This window comes from Brienomyrus brachyistius, unplaced genomic scaffold (genome assembly GCF_023856365.1).
Source record: "Brienomyrus brachyistius isolate T26 unplaced genomic scaffold, BBRACH_0.4 scaffold320, whole genome shotgun sequence".
NCBI classification, from domain to species: Eukaryota; Metazoa; Chordata; class Actinopteri; order Osteoglossiformes; family Mormyridae; genus Brienomyrus; species Brienomyrus brachyistius.
The window spans coordinates 60,061-73,330 of record NW_026042595.1 but is presented as its reverse complement, the minus strand read 5'-3'; positions in this window follow the sequence as shown (position 1 = coordinate 73,330).

Genomic DNA, 13,270 nt, shown 5'->3' with positions numbered 1-13,270 from the left:
TATAATATGCCTACTCAGTTTCTAGTTATCGTGTGTTCTACTGTATTCCACTGACAAAAATTTAGAGAATTACTATGCCTAAATCTGGGCTACGAGTAGTGGATTTGTTTGAGCTTTGAGTAGTTTACGTGGAAATGAGTGACCACTTTGTGTGTTTTCAGAGGCACTTCATGTGGGGAATCTGATCGTGAAGCACGGCTACATTTACCCCCTAAAGGACCCCAGGACGCTCGTCCTGGGGCCCGACGAGACGCCGTATCGCTTCCAGGTAACCTAAAACCACGGTTTCTTCAGATGGAGGGCAGCGCGAGAGGGTGGTGGCCATGTGGGGGGGCACGCATATCGAAACTATTCGTTGGAGAGACTGCGGAATTACCGTGTAGGACAGTATTTCTCAATCTGGTCCGGGCTCCAGAGCTGAGAGGGTGCAAAAACGTAGACTGTCTGGTAGGGAGCTGGGAGGGAGCAAAAACGTGGATCATCTGTGTGTCGCCGAGGACCGGATTGGGAAACACTGATGTATGAGAACCAATGCCAGTTAAAGTAGCAAAATGCCTTCCACCCGCCTTGTCCCTGACATGTTAAATCACAAAGCACCTTTGTCACGCTGCTTCTGAATAGTTTCAAATGACAGCATCTCCTTTTTGCTAGACTCCGTACTTCTGGAGCTCTCAGCAGTGGCCAGCCTCCGAGCTAGATTACGGTGATTACCAATTATTAATCATGTGCTCGCCTATTACATCATTACTTCCCTTTACTAGAATAATAGAAAAACACAGTTTCTTGCCATGTCTTTCTTTTGCTCTTCTAAAGCGATTTATTTGACTAAGAAGAATATCAGAAAGCAAGGGCAGCTGATAGACTATGAAAAGGTAAGAGAAAATTTTTATTTATGTACATTTCAATGCTATTCTTATTCGCTGGTCTGAAGCATTGCTTGATGAGATCATGTGATAGCTGAATGCTCATGGGAGTTTTACTTACACAAAATATTATGAGGGTAGAAGGAAAAATGATTGGTTCAGAGAGATAACCAATTAGATTGTACATGAGGTGGATCCGAGCAACTAGAGGAGGCAGGAGCAACCAATCAGATGTCTTGGTCCTGCCTCCTCTGCAATCTGATTGGTTATCTATCCGAACCAATCATTTTCCTTCTGCCCTCAGAACATTTTTGTGTAAGAAAACCTCCCACCAATTATGCACATAGTAGGATCGCACATAGACATCCACCAACTTGCCGCCATGTTGCGTCAGGGTCAACGCATTTTAGGTTCTCATCAGTAAGAGGGTTTGTGAATCCGACACTGCCAGCTGATATCCTGGGAGGGGTTCGGCCTGTGAGTCATAACGTGAACCCATGCAGCAACGCAGCCAGCCGTGCGACCTGGCAATGTCGCATTTAAACATCGTCTCCGCAGGACAGCTACAACATGTTGCACAAACGGATCAACCACACCTGGGACTTCGTGGTGATGCAGGCGAAGGAGCAGCTCAGGTTAACCCCACCCCAGCCCGGGAATACTGTCGCATCGAGCTATGAAATCAATTTCATAAATGCACACAAGGGGACAGATGAGAATGGATGAATAAATCTCGTATTAAGAGGATGATGATGTTACCTAAATTAAAAAGTAACATGGTGTGTGGTCATAATTTCCCTCCTATCTGTTAAATCAGACCTCAGCCTAAACACTAGAGTCGGAAATCCATTTCTAAGTGAAAAAGGAAACAGAAAAATGAAAACCCTACCTTGCAGTTCAGTGATTACCGCTATATGCTAATTACCCAGTATGCTTTCTGACTCTCCATCGACTGCTCTGCTCCTACCAGGGCAGCCAAACAGAGGCGCAAGGCGGACCGCATCGTGCTGGAATGTCAGGAACAGGCCTACTGGCTCGTCAACAGACCGCCAGTAAGCACCTCCCCCGAAACCCCTGACTCCCTACATCTGCCCCGGCGAAAACCCAGTATGCTGTGATTAGAGTAAAGCACACACTGGGTAAACCTGAACTCAATGCACCTTGGCAGCTCGAATATCGCCTCAGGCTGGGGGCGATTCTAGGATTTTTTTGAGGTTGTGGGGCAGAGTGGTGGCTCTGGGCCTAGGGATCTGTGCAAGCAAGTGGAAGGTTGTTGGTTCAAATCCTGTGAATGCCCAGAGTGATTCTACTCCGTTGGGCCTTTCAGCAAGGGCCTTAACCTGCAATTGCTTTGTCCTGGGTATGACATTAATCTACATGCAGGCCTGTTAGGAGATCCTTCAACTTACAGGGGAAACTTGGCAGGATTGGCAGGAAGGCATAGGCAGGGTCCCATTCCCCCACAGAGAGCTGGGGGGTTGTGCAGTTCTCTCCCACGACAACGGGTTTGTTCAATGAAGGAAGGCAAAGGAAACATCTGTAAGGACATATGGAACATTTCCGGTATAATTTTCGATCTCCGTCATCTCCAGAGCATTGAGCTCAGCAAAATTCACGGGGGGGGGGGGGGGGGGGGGGGGGAGTTTTATCTTCGTTAAGTAAGACACACAGAGTGTCTCCATGCATACTTTGTGGGGGAGGAATATATCACTTCAGGCCTGATAACCCACTACTGCTTCAGTGTGATCATGAAATATTTACTTAGCTGGGAAGAAGCCTATGTTCTGTGGGACGAGAGCTTTCAGAAGACAGACAGGACAGCAGGCTGCGGGAATGAGCAACTGCACCCTCGCTGAGTGTAATTTGGAGTTCATGAATAACACAGGAGAGTGGAGAATGAAAGTGTGGGACAGGAGCAGAGTGTGGTGTGTATCTGGCTTAATCCCGGCCGTCACTAGGGCCCCTTTCTGCTGGGTGCGCAGCATCTCTCAGGGCTAATAAGCATCAGCGTTTATGTGGGCCATTATCCCCATCCGGGGCGGCATCAGGAGGTGGGAATGGCAGCCACGCAGCTGCGGATCACATCCTAAATTCAGCTTATTTTGCAGATGTACCTTTTATTGAGACTAGAGCAGTTGGGGGTTTAGGGACTTCTCTCAGGGGTCCAGTGGTGATGTCACTCTGCTGACTGTGGGATTTAAACCGGCAACCTTCCAGTCATAGGCGGCGACTGCCAACCCGCTCAGCCACACACCACCTTCATTGATGAAACCCACCGTTTTGACGCCAATTAGACGGAAACACAGTTGAGCCAAAAACCACGCAGCGTAGGGCCCCCCAGTCAGGTGCTGCTCGTGTTTAAAAGGCAGGGACGCTCTGCACTCTGGTACGGCCAGGTGGACGGGGGAAGCTGGGGGGGGGGGGGGGGATTAAAACCAGCAAATGACAAAATGGCCGCTTCCTGCCTCCTTTCTCTTTGCCCGAGAAACACGAGACGCATCGCTAAGACTGGTGATGCTTGGATCTGGGAGAGAGGAGTGCGAAGGGACTGGGAGACGGCCTGAAGCTAAAATGCAGACATGCTGTGTTTGCGTCTCCCCCCCCACCACCCCCCCACTTGTTGGGCCTTTTAAACGAGCTGGAAGAGGATCCCACCTCCGGAATACCGGATCCATTATCTGACCTCTATTCCTGCGGCTCAGGCTTAATGCTGCATGTTAGCGGAGAGATAATGGATGTAATTGCAAATAGCAGCGTAATAATTTGCCAAATAGTCTCTCTGCTGTTAAGTCCTGAGCTGATCTGAAGCACTTTAATTGGGATTTAAGGAAACCATGTTAAATCAGATTGCATTCAGTATCGACATTTGGTTAGTTTATTCTGTAAAGCAGGGTACCCCAGTCCTGATCATGGATACTGTGTCACCGACTGGCCCTCCAGGACCGAATGGTCCTTTTGGAAAGCTGTCACACTGTCCCCTACTGGGCAGTGTCGCCATGGGCTGTACCCAGTGGCATCATGGGAAATGTGACCAGTAGTGCTAAGGGGTATTAATGCAGCGTTAGACCGGCGTCAGTCTGCTTGAGAGAAACGAGCTCACTCTTCATCTGAAGTTCAGCTAAGGATTTCTCACCCTCTGATTTTCTGCAGCCGGGAACATTCAGCGTTCAAGAACAAGGCCCTGAGCGAAGGAACCGGCACAACTCCCGAGTCCAGCTGGTCTGAGCTTTTTATTAAGCATATACATTTTTTCCGTAATGCCAGTACCTGCTGTTTATCGCCTCTGTCAGTCACAGGACCGGATCCGGGCAAACAAGAGAGCCGCTCGGGGCCTAGATAAGATCAAAGTCATGAAGAAAAAATATGTATATTAATATCTATATATATATGGCAGCTATAGGCAGAATAGGCTGTTGCCTTGGGCCCCCAAATTACCCAAGGAAGTGAAGTGATAATCAGTGTTTTTGGTGGGAGGGCATCCGAGGGAAGCTCGTGTGTGAGTGTGACAGCACTTCGTTGTGCTCATCTTTCTGTCTCACTTCTTCCTCACTTCCTGCTCTCGTTTTCCATGCTAACGTAAGTACGTCAGCAGTCCCACAATACATACTCGTAATAGTGCTATATTATTCATGGTTTCTAGACTGGATGTCTGCTTAGTAAAGCCAGGAGCTGAGTGTGAGCAGAATTCCTACTGTCTGATTCCTTGCATGTGATTCGCTCGTGGGAGTTTTACCCTCACAAAAATGTTCTGAGGGCAGAAGGAAAAATGATTGGTTCAGAGAGATAACCAATTAGATTGTAGAGGAGGTGGGTCTAAGGAACTAGAGGAGGCAGGAACAAGACATCTGATTGGTTGACCCCCCCCCCTCCTCTAGTTGCCTGTATCCACCACTTCTACAGTCTGATTGGTTATCTCTCTGAACCAATGAACCTTGTGCCCTCAGAACATTTTTGCGCAAGTAAAACTCCCATAAACATGTGGCTTATATCATGTTTAGAGACGGTTTTGTTTCTTCCTTCTTTACAGAACAGAACGCGGACTACTACAAAAGAGAGGTAAGCCTGAAAGAATTTAGAGTGAACCTATTTCAGCTGATGGGATGGTTGCCAAGAACAACCAAAGAGGGTGATTAAGTGGGCTCTTAAGAATGCTGTCATAAGAAAATTGCTTCGGAAGGATCTACATCTGTGTTGTCGTTTTCTTTTGTTGGCTCTCAGATATTGACAAATTCTGTTTAAAGGTACAACAGCATGGCTCTTATCAGGGCTTGGATGTGTACCATGCTGTGCCTTTTTTCTGACTCTTATATTCCCCGTGTGATTTTTCATGGCTCCCGACACCAGATTGAACACATCAGGAAATCCCTGGGCCGCTCGAGGGTCAAGTCCTCCATCTGCCTGGAAAGGTTGGATAACAGCCTCCCCCACCTACCCCCCCCCAACACCTGTGATTCAGCCTCAGTCCCAGCATAGCTGGGGGACCACTGGTTCGACACCAGTCCACATTAGTCCCTAACTGGGGGATATCTCTGGGTATTCTGTATACTGTGCCTCTGATTGGTGGGGGGGGGATCTATTTCATGTTAATTCTGACAAAAATGCTGGGGACTGCTCTTTGTGAAAATCTAACCTCGTTATTTCGTTCTTTCGTCCATCTGCCCATCCATCTTTCACCATAAATCTCAGAGTCACACATATCCTGGATTAATGATGCCTAACTAATATTGAAACCGGTTGACTATTAAACTGAATTGAACTGTATTTAACTGCAAATAATTACTTAATATTGATCAGAAGGTCGCCGGTTCAAGCCTGGCTTCAGCACACTTGTGGGTCCTTGAACAAGGCCCTTAACCCCCAGGTTCCTGGGAGCCTCTACGGGCAGCTGCCCTTTGCTACCAAGCTTTCTCTCACCTATGGAGAGCAAGATGGAGGAGATGAAAAGAGAATTTCCTTATAGGGTTCAATGACGTATAATCATTTCGTCACCATTTCGAGCTCCAGTTTGCTGGAATATGCCAGCATTGAACCTGAATATTTGATGACTTGCAAGGATTATAGAAAGTAGGACTAAAACTGGGAATGGCTGGTCTTCTGTGTTCAGCTTCCTTAAGTTCAGCGAGCAGTACCTGAACCATGACCCCATGATGCAAGGCTGCCCCCCCAGCAACCCCTGGATAACAGATGACACGGCACTCTGGACGCTGAATGCCGACATGTGAGTGTGCGTTACCGCGCCCCATCCTGCCTCTTCAGGGCCACACCCCCAGAGGTGACTGTCGTCTCTTCACTTCCACGCCTCCTGGTGCAGGGTGGAGACACCCACCAAGCTGCGGGTGGAACGATGGGGGTTCGGCTTCACGGAGCTCCTTAGGGACCCTCTGGGACGGTGCAAGTTCAGGGAGTACCTGGAGAAGGAGTTCAGTGGTGAGCAGCATGTAGACCCCCCCGCCCAAGTAGATCAGCTTCATGGAGGCATCGTCAGCAAGTAAGAATCATATTCATTATTTGATCACTGCGGGCCTATTTGGGCAGTGTGTGACTCAGCAGATTGGGATTCATTGCAGGAGGTCATCAGCTCAAATCCCAGAGTCAGCTGAGTGACCTCACTATTGGGCCGTCGATCAGTTACTCCAGGGACTGACTGACCCTGCCCTCTCAAAAAAAAAAAAAAATAGGATCTAGCATCTGCTAAATTAATAATCATGATCCCTCTATGAAAGGCAATTCTCCTCCATATTGGCATCGTGATGAGCGCCTCCTGCAGGTAGCTGATGCATGCGCTGTTTCATTCACAGTGGAGAACCTCTGTTTCTGGGAGGCCTGTGAGGACATCCGGCACGGCGAGAGCGCTACGATCCCGCAGAAGGTGGAAGAGGTCTACAAGTGAGTGCGACCTTGTGGCCCAGTGGGACAGTTTGCATCCCAGTTGAATTTAGAGCAGGCCCTGATGTGGCACTTGCTTACTCCCAGTGGGACTGCAAAGCTCAGGCTCATCACTTCCTTCCCCCCAGGCAGTTCCTGGCCCCGGGAGCCAGCAAGTGGGTAAACGTGGACAGCAAGACCATGGAGAAGACCCTGCAGGGCATGAAAAGCCCACATCGTTTTGTCCTGGATGACGCCCAGATGCACATCTATTTCCTGATGAAGAAGGTAGGAGCATTAACTGTGCACAGCCATGAAAGTGGATGACAGCTTCATTAAAACGGGCTCTCGGCCTCTCCTCTCACCCTCAGGACTCCTACGCCCGCTATTTAAAGTCCGATCTCTACAAAAACATGCTGGCTAGAGCCATAGAACCACAAGAGACCAAAAAAAGGTAAAACTATTATCTTCTATAAAAGGGGTCTTTCTGTAATATATTCCATGTATTTTATATAAGGGGATAAGACTCATATTGGTGTGGGATACACACAGGTTCTGTTTCTGGGGTTGTTAACGATTAATTCCAGGGATTTTTGGGCTTAGTGTGAACTGCTGGCTTCAGCTTAGCTTCGTCACTAAGACTACACAGAGTTCTGTAATGTTAATTGCTTTTGCGTCCCCTGTGATGCTCTCCAGTTTCTGTTTGTAATTCCACGGTAGTCAAGGATTTTCCAACATGGCTGACTTAGAAAAGGCAGTGCCACAAGTGTTAGCGGAACGCTAACATGTTCTCCTTCCCATCATGCCCCAGTGTCTTTCCCTTTGTGAGACGCCAGCGGCACTCCAGCCGTAACCCTGCCCTTTTCGCCCAGGCCTTAGAGGACAACGGCAAGACCAAGTCCCTGGGGTCACCAGCAAGTCCCACAGCAGCCTGCTCTTCCTAACACTGCCTCCTGGGGGGGGGATGCACTCTGAGCTCACTGCTGCCCCACAGAGGCTGTTTGGGGGCGGTGCTCTGCTGCTCTATTTGACGCAGTCTTCCAGGATTTTTAACTTCGGATGTATTTTTATTATAGTGTCATGTTAAATAAGAACAGACTAAATTATGGTTTAGATCAGAAGTGAGAAAAGTCCTGTGTCTCTATATATAGGAAAAGTTTATTTCATTAGTAACAGACAAACCATAGTTGAGCCAAATATTGCCTTATTACTAAGTAATAAACATCTGCATACAACTTTCACTGAAACAATGGTTGTAATAGATAAATAGCCATTTAAAACTTGGCATTTAGCTCAGTGCTTATAATGTGGATTGTGTCCCATATTCCAGATCAAAACTGTGCAGTTTCGAACCTGCATCATGTCTGCTTCAGATTCCAGCAGCTTCTCTCATCCTTTGTTCATTTACTTCTTCAGCATTTCTCAATAAATTAAGCAAGTTTTTAATTCACCTTTAGTGGAATTCTGTCACTTAAATACCAAAATAGAATAACACAGGTGTCGTACTTTTCAACCATTTTTCTTTTGGCTTATAAACGGCATGTGCTACTCTGAGATCACTGACCTGCTGGAGATGTGGTTCGGAACCGCAGGTGACCTCGAGTTCTTTTTTTTTTCCTCCGTGGAGGGAATCAAACAACAAAAGAGATTAGCCAGAGATCCACCCTGCACGGACTTGCTGGTATGATGGGAACGGGACCTAGATTTACTGGAAGCACAAAGAGAGCAAACTAAATTCTGCCCAACAGACAGGCGGAACAAATCGCTACAAAAGGTTTCAGTCACCTGTCTCCCCTGCCAGGACAGCACCTCCCTCCCACAGCGCACCAACAATACATTATACTATTATACCGTGTCTTGGAAAAGTATTGGAATCCTACTTAGTGTTTTAAAAAGCAGCACATTTCTAAATTATCTATATCCCAGTCCCTGAAAGCTATAACTAAAGATTACTGAGGGTAAGATGAATCTCTGCTGCATCTCATAAGTTCATTAAAAATCGAAACTTCCTTTCTTTCAGAACTGAATTTTCTGCCATGTTGGTCTTTAAAATTGTCCATTCGGCTCCAACAAGCTTTCGAACTCCAGTTTGAATGAAATATTGGGCTGCGAATGTGAAGTAGACAGGGTCATGGTGAGGAATGCGTCAGGAATATGGGGCGTGTCTGGAAGTCTGTGTCCATCACCAAAGCCTGTGATATTCATTATTGGCGGTTTGTTTATTGGCTGCTAAGGCTCACAATGGAAGCTCAATACTAAGTGTTTTGAATTACTGAAGTTTGCATGTTGACGGAGCCGGGATGGATGGATGGATGGATAGATAAATGTTTAATAATACATGCAGTACAAGTGTCAAACTAACTTTACCAGACAAGCCCATTAAAACGAGGCTCTCAGTTTCTCTTGAAATTCTTATGTAAAAAAAAAAAAAAATAATAATAATAAACTACTTTGCATGTTACTTTTTAATAGATTTCCTTTTTAAAAAATTAAATCTGACTACGCAAATCCTTCAACTCCTACACTACCCATCAAGGCAATCCTCAGGATTCCAGCAGCACAGAGTTAACTGATGTTCTGCGCGGTTCTTAAAAATGCATGAAACTCGCGAGATAAAAATAAAACAACCGCAACAGAGAATACTGAAATTCCGTCTTCATATTACTGAAACATACAGGATTAAGAGACAACATGAAGTTGGGAAAGGGATTGGTGGGGGGTGGGGGGTGGGATTAAAGGCACTGTCAGCATAACATCATAAAGACGGCACCGATGTCCATTTGCCATGGATTATGTTGTATTCTGCGACTAAAAAGGACCCATAATCTGATTAAGTTCACATCAGACTAATGAGTGAATCTTCTCTGACAGCATTACTGACGCATAGCCCGCCATCCAGAGCTGCATTAGTGCGTTATGGGTTTCTAAGGCCCACCTTAACACAGCAGGGAAACACGTGCTGCTTAGTACGCTATTTCTCGGATCTGTAACATCGTAAGGTCACAGTACAACGTCGTGTCTTTCTGCAACTTTATAGCAGGGCTGAACAGCCAGGTGGCATTTTGGGCATTTTCAAGGTGAGCCGATGGGTAGGCGAGCCGGCAAAAATCTTGGGGAACCCCCCCCCCCTTTCCCAGTCAGCAAAATTTATTGCACAGCAAAAGTTATGGAGACCCCAGCTCTGTAAAATTTACTGTGGGAGTCCAAGGAAACTTTAAAAACACAATATCTCAATCTCCGGAGTCCTTTAAACCTAAAAAATATACAAAGAAATCTATGCTGTGATTCTGCTAGAGAATTTGGGCCCCATGAATGCATATCATATTGGGCCACAAACCCACACCAATGCAGTTATGTTCCAAGTTTTTTACTGTCCTAATCTCCCCCCCTTAACTGCGCCCCAGACTTGATGTTCCACGTTACAATTTCAACCAAATGTTGTGTGTTAAAAAAAAAATTAAATTGTGCACCAAAATTTTTTAACATGAAAGCAAGCATTAATAAAACTTAATCAAATGTTGATTTTTTTTTTTTTTATATATAGAATTTCTCATTGTTTTGCTGATATCTGGGAAAACTGGGTTCATGGATCGGGATGGAAAGGCATGTTCAACGCACATTTTTTTTTAAATATTGATTTCCAGCAACTAATAAGCAAATCGAGGGAAATCTGCAAGGTACAAATCTGCAAGGTACAACAGAACCGTTCATCTCATTTCTACCCCGTCAAATCGCGTCCCAGGCTTTCTGGACCTCCCACTGAAATGCATTCAGCGACATCCACCTAAACAATTGCATTACCCCGGCAACGGGACTGCAGTAATCTCATTTAGTCTGAGAATTTGTGTGTCAGAAGGTAGAAAATTAGGATACGGACACGTTGCTCAAAGAGTGCCACGGAGTCACCAGCAGTATCATCAAACACGCCATTTAATACAATAATTTTTTTATCATTGTTTGTATAAATACAAATGATTCTTATTAAACAGCATGACTGACTCGTGCAATACAAATAGGCATATGCATCAAAACCTTTATTAGATTTCAGAAATCACAGAAGAAAATCAAGCTTGGCAAAATAAAAATTATGCAAAATTATCCAGTATATTTCAGCCGTTTCTATAAATGTACGCTAAGGTGGTACTTGCCAACGCCGAAACAATTCTCTCATCCAGTCACAGTGCTCTTTAAAATGGAGATACTTTAATTTATTTAAGGTTGAGTTAAAACACGACATTTAATATTCAGAATAAAATCAAAATCTGATAAGGGATTCACATCGTTTACCGTTTAACTGGTATGTCCATTTTCGATAGGCTTGTTGGGTGGGTAAAAACCCTATTTAACTGATCAGGGTCACTTAGGCAAGTTCACCTTAATTAAAAACAAAATAACTAAACAGCACATAACTAGTCAAAGTGTAAACTCTGCTGTTGGCAAAAACTGTACGGCTGGACCCCCAAGGGCACCAGCGACTGTAGGGCCTTGCTTGGCCAGTAGGGGGCCCCCTTGCACGTGACATTGCAAGGATTTGTAAGTTGTAGGGCGCAGATGGGAAACGAGGTGGGGTAAGAAGCATTTAAAGTGCGGAGCCACATACAGCCATGGGGGTGGGTTTGGGTTTCTAGCACAGCCTGCAAAGACCAGAATAAGTTCCTTTCCTCAACACACTAGCGCCCCCTTGGCCAAACACGACCCATGGTCACCTTGCAAATCATTAAGCTGCCCTGAACCCCACTCTGCTTTCAGTAAGTGCCATTTAAAAACAATGATATACACACATTTTCAGGAGAGCACCTGTGAAGTCACCCCCCCACACACACACACACACACTACTGGCATTGTTTGGCACCCGACCCATGTAAACCTGACCCCGATTTGCATAATTTATTCAGGTATATATCAGAAACCAGGGTTTCTGCCACCTAGAGGCTGTACGGCGCAACAAGAGACAAATCGCCATCAAAAACACAGGACCTGGAGAATCACCCGGGGTGGGGGGGATACATACTGTCACGTACTGGCGTGGGTGGGGGAGGACGCAGGCAGTGTGGCAGTCAGCCAATGGGCGAATTCACGAGAAAAAACACTGTATGTTAAAAACCGCTAGCATCCAGCATGAGAGAAAAAGGTCAAAGCGAGTCAGGGTTTTTCCGGGGGGGGGGGGGGGGGGGCAGGGTTGGTCTTACCTACACTGGCATGGGAGGGGTGGGAGGCATTGGTTAATGGTACAATGTGCAAGACAATTATCTGGGAGAGGAAAATTAACTTCCCCTAAAGTAAAACTAAAGTCACAAGAAAACTGTGGTACCCTCTGTCAATAGACCACACTCAAAAAACTCTGAGTAAAAGAGGAACGTTATTGGCCTGGCTAATCTCTCTCTCTCTCTCTCTCTCTCTCTCTCTCACACACACAGCTTGAAATGCTTTTTACACATTTACACTAATGTATATCACAATGCTACCAAAGCTTTGCAAATGACCACAGAGCGGGACTGACACCCAAGTGTGTGTAGAACCACACACACACACACACACACACACACACACACACACACTCACTCTCTCTCTGAAGTGCTTTAAAAACATAACGGATAAATTATTTTATGTGCAAACTGGGAGGGGGCAACAAAAAGTCGCAAAACACACATGGAATCGATCCCCTCCCCCATCACAACCAACCCTCGGTGAACGAAACCAGAAAGTCAGTCATTGGCATCCCGGGTTCCGGACTTTGCTGAAATGCACGACCGGTGCGGGTTCTGGCGGGGGCTGACTGGGGGCAGGGGGGGTTGGCCTGGTGAGCAGCGCGGCAGTCGCCTTCCACGCATCACGTCTGTGCCAGCTGCAGCTCCTCCAGGCCGTCTTTGCCCAGGTGGTAACGGGCCAGGTCCTTCCGCGTCACCAGTCCCACCACCTGGGCACCGGGAACATGATTGGTACGTAGAACAGGGCATAGATAGCTGGTTATGTTATGAGGGAGGGGTGGGAGTAGCACAGGAAACCAGGGTGATAACCTTGATCTAGATGGATGCCCAACGGCCACTGGCTGAAAACCGATGCAGTAATTTTCGAATTTTACAATGAGAATGGAGATATGTGCTGGAGATGACGAAGGCCTGAGGACCTCGCAAGGCAGACGCACCTGGTTGTCACTGTCCACCACAATGAGGTGCCGCAGACCAAGGGCCCTGAACAGCTTGAAGACACGAGGAAGCGACGTCTCCTGAAAAAGAGGCAGAAGAACACAGTCGCAGAACATGACTGTTTAGTCAAATGTGTCTCTGGTTCTCAAGGACCAAGACCAAGGCTGAGACTGAGACTAGTACCTGCGTGACAGTGTAGGGGGTGGGATTCATGAACTCCGTCAGGTCCATCATGCACTCCCTCTCGTCTTGGGACACATGGATGGACTGGATCGGAGGGAAGCGAGGGTAGGCATCCCGGAAGTCCTTCAGCTGCAGTTTGCGCAGATTGAGACGAGAACGAGCCCGTTCCACAAACACCTGGTTGAAAAGAGTACACCGGTCACAACGTGGATG